We start from the raw sequence: 4,813 nt of genomic DNA, 5'->3' as shown, positions 1-4,813 counted from the left end.
AAGCCTGAAATCAGACTGCCAGTCTGGTTGGGTTCTGGTGAGTGCCCTCTTCCAGACTGCAGGCCATCAACTTCTCTTTATACCCTTACATGGCAGAAAGAGAACTACAAATTTCTCTAAAGTATTTTTTACAAAGGCACTGATCCCATACATGAGGGGTCCACCCTCGTGACCTGATTTATCTCCAAAAGTCTGCCCTTCCTAATACCATCTCATTGGAGGTTAGGATTTCAACATATGGATTGTTAGCGGGGGTTGGGGGACATAAACATTCAGTTCTTAACCGTCAATATCCAGGATTCTGAAATAATTGTTTCCAATCACTTTTTTTCCAGTTTATCATTACTTCTGTTAGGAAAGACTTGATTGAATTCCTTACTCTTTCATTTCAAAATTAGGTCTTGCCTTTCTATAAATTATGCACACCCCTGATGGAGACAACTCCAGACGGGCCGCCTTAAGAGCTGTAATACTCACCGCAAAGGTCTGCAGCTTCACTCCTGAAGCCAGCGAGACCACGAACCCACTAGAAGGAAGAAACTCCAAATACGTCCGAACATCAGAAGGAACAAACTCCAGACACACCATCTTTAAGAACTGTAACACTCACCACAAGGGTACGCGGCTTCATTCTTGAAGTCAGTGGGACCAAGAACCCACCAATTCCGGACACAATACCACTCTCTGCTTCCCCTACGAAAAAAACAAGTATAATTTTACTTTAATTACTTGTCAAGGTATGTGCTTTCTGCCTTAGAATATAAGTTTTATAAAGTTAGGACCTGCTATCTTGTACCTCAATGAATTTACAGCTCCTAGTTTAGTATATGTAAACTAGAGTTCCATGACCATTCAATGAAGAAATGCAGTTATGTGCTGTTATAAAGTGATTTCAAATTAACCAGGCATTGAACACAAGAAGCTTGTAAAAGGACAAGTAAGCCATGATGGAAGGCATAATTATAGTTAAGAATAAAAGTTATTTTTTAAACTTCCTAATTTGAATTTAAAAATTATACAGAAGATGAGAATGTACTCACATGCTCCCATCTGTGCATGTATACCCAGCTTTTATAGTTATCAACATATGTCTAGTCTTTTCTTTTTTCCTATTGTTTCAAGTAAAATTGCTAAGTACAAGGGTCAGTTGCACACGTATTTTCTACACATTGCTAAATACACTTCCTTTTTTTGTTTTGCATTCTCACTTGCAATATATGAGAGTACCTCATAGCCTTCTCAAGAGAGTACATTGAAATTTTAGATTTTTGTCAATGTAATAGATGAGAAATTATATTTCATTGTAGTTCTACTTTTAAAACAGAAGTTCTTAAAATTCTATGACATTTTGCACAGAAATAGAAAAAAATCATAAAATTTGTATGGAACCACAAAAACCCCTGAAAATCCAAATAAATCTTGAGAAAACAGAACAAAACTGGAAGCATCACACTACCTTATGTAAAAATCTACTACAAAGTTATAGTAACCAAAAAAGCACGATATTGGTATAGAAACAGACATATAGGCCAACAAAACTGAATGGAAAGCTCCGAAATGAATCCACGCATTTATGGTCAATTCATTTTTGACAAAGGTGCCCAGAGCACATAATGTTGAAAGTACAGTCTCTGCAATAAATGGTTTTGGGAAACTGGAAATCCACAGGCAGAAGAATAAAATTAGACCCTTATCTCACCCCATATTTAAAAACTCAACTGAAAATCGCTGAACACTTATATATGAGACTTAATTGTAAAATTACTAGATGAAAACATAGGAACAATTTTCTATGCTGTTAGTTGGGCCAATGATTTTTTGGATACTAAAGCACAGACCAAAAAAAGATAAAAAGCATAAATAGACAAATTGGATTACATAAGACTAAAAGGCTTCTACAGAATCTTTTCCTTGTATAAAGAAACAACCAATAAAATGAAAATCAACCTATGGAATGGGAGAACATATTTGCAAACCACACATGGGATACAATGTTTATGTACAATACATACAAAGAACTCAAAACAACTCAATACCACTAAAATGAATAACTCAGTTATAAAGTGGGCAAAGGACCTTAATATACATTTCTCCAAAAAAAAAAAAAAAAACAAAAAAGACATACAACTGGTCAACAGATATGTGAAAAAACACTCAACATCACTAATTATCAAGGAAATGCAAATAACCGTAATGAGATATTAACTCACAACTCTTGAAAGAGGTATATCGAAATGATGAAAGATAACAAGTGTTGGCAAGAAAGTAAAGGGAACTCTTGTACCCTGTTAGTGGGAATGTAAATTAGGACATTCATTATGGAAAACAGTATAGAGGTTCCTAAAGAATTAAAAATAGGACTGCCATATGACCCAGTAATTCCATTACTGGGTATATATCCAAAGGAATTGAAATCAGTACGTTGAAGAGATATCTGTACTTCCGTGTTTACTGCATCATTATTCACAACAGCCAAGAGATGGAATCAATCAAATGTTCATGAATGGATGAAGGGGAAAGAAAATGTGGCATATATATGAGGGTACTTCAAAAAGTTTATGAAAAAAATGGAGTTAAAAGATAAAAATTTTTTAAAAATAACTTTATTTCTCAAGATAAGCTCCATCAAGTTCAAGACAGTTTTGTAAGCAGTGATACCAGCCATTCAGTTTTTCCCTAAATAACTGAATGTCCTGGGAATTTAACAATGCCATTGCAGTCTTTCTTCATTAGCTCAAGAAAAATGGGTACCCTTTACAGAATTTTTTTTTAAGATTGGAAAACAAAAAATAGTCAGAAGGAGCCAAATCAGGACTGTAAGGTGTATGTCTAATAATTTCCCATCAAAACCCTCACAAAATTGCTCTTGTTTCATGAGAAGAATGAGCAAGAGGATTGGCATGGTGAAGAAAGACTCTCTGTTGAGGCTTTCCTGTGCATTTTACTGCCAAACTTTGGCTTTCTCAAAACAATCTTATAATAAACAGATGCTACCATTCTTTGGCCCCCCAGAAAGTAAACAAACAAAATGCCTTGAGAATCCCAAAATACTGTTGCCATGAACTTTGTTTTTGACTGCTCAACTTTGTACCAATCCTATCACTTGGTAGTCATTCCTTTGATTGTGCTGTGTCTTCAGGATCATACTGGTAAAACCATGTTTCATGTTCTGTTACAATTCTTCAAAGAAATACTTCAGATATTGATCCCACTTGATATAGTTTGGATGTTTGTCCCCTCCAAATCTCATGTCTAAATGTGATTTCCAGTGTTGGAGGTAGGGCTTGGCTGGAGGTGATTGAATCAGGGGGTTGGTCCTTCATGAATGTCTAAGCAGCATCCCCTTGATGATAAGTGAGTTTTAGCTCAGTTAGTTCATGTGAGATCTGGATGTTTAAGGGTCTGGGACTCCTCTTTCTCTCTCTTGCTCCTGTTTTTGCCATGTGATGCACTTTCTCCCCACTTGTCCTCTGTCATGGTTGTAAGCTTTCTGAGGCCCTCATCAGAAGCAGATGCTGGCACTATTCTTCCTGCTAGTTAAGGAATTGTGATCAATTAAGCCCCTTTTCTTTATAAATTACCCAGTCTCAGGTATTTCTTTACAGCAATTCAAGAATGACATAACACAAAATTGGTACTGAGGAGTGGGATGTTGCTATAAGGATACTTGAAAATGTGGAAGTAGCTTTGGAACTGGAAATGGGCAAAGGTTGAAAAAGTTTGGAGGGCTCTGAAGAAGATAGGAAGATGAGGAAAAGTTTTGAATTTCTTAGAGACTGGTTAAATGGTTGTGACCAAGATACTAATAGAAATACGGACAGTGAAGACCACACTGATCAGGTCTCAGATAGAAATGAGAGTTTTGGGGAACTGGAGTAAAGGTCACTCATGTTACACCATAGCAAAGAACTTGTCTGCATTGTTTTCATGTTCTAGGTATCTGTGGAAGTTTTAACTTAAGAGTGATTATTTAGGGTATCTAATGGAAGAAATTTCTAAGCAGCAAAACATTCAAGATGTGGCCTGGTTGCTTATAATAGCTTATGGTCAGATATGAGAAAAAAGAAATAACTTAAATTTAGATGTATTTAAAACGGAAGTAGAGTGTAAAACTCTGAGATATTTTGAGCCTGGACATGTGGCAGAGAAAGAATCCAATCCAAGCAGGCTGTGGAGCAATCACTTGCTAGAGAGACTAGCAAGACTGAAAGGCAGCCAAGTGCCAATACTCAAGACAATGGGAAAAAGGTCCCAAATGTATTTATTTCAGAGATCTTGGAGACAGCCCCTCCTATCATAGGGCCAGAGGCTTAGGAGGAAAGAACGATTTCAGGGGCCAGGCCCAAGATGGCACTGCTCTGCTCAGCCTCAAGACACTGCTCGCACATTCTGGCTGCTTCAGCTCCAACCACAGTTAAATGGGCCCCAGGTTCAGCTTGGGCTGCTGCTTCATAGGGTGCAAGCCATAATCCTTGGTGGCTTCCATGTGGTGTCAATCCTGCATGTACACAGAAGGGTACTGTGGCAAGGGTGAAAAAGGCTTGGCAGCTTCTACCTGTGTTTCATGGAATATATAAGGAAGCCTCTCTACCCAGCCTTCCTCATATACTTGCCACAAGGAAGGAGACTTCACAGGGAACCTCTACTGGGGAAATGATGAGGGACACTGTGGGGTTGGAGTCCCCACACAGAGTCCCCACTGGGGCACTGCCTAGTGGAGCTGTGGGAGGGGGGGACACTGCCCTCTAGACCCCAGAATGGTTGATTCACCTGCAGCTTGCACACTGTGCCTGGAAAAGCCACAGGCACTTAA

This window comes from Mandrillus leucophaeus, unplaced genomic scaffold (assembly GCF_000951045.1).
Source record: "Mandrillus leucophaeus isolate KB7577 unplaced genomic scaffold, Mleu.le_1.0 Scaffold163, whole genome shotgun sequence".
Taxonomy (NCBI): domain Eukaryota; kingdom Metazoa; phylum Chordata; class Mammalia; order Primates; family Cercopithecidae; genus Mandrillus; species Mandrillus leucophaeus.
Note: the sequence above shows the minus strand (reverse complement) of the source record.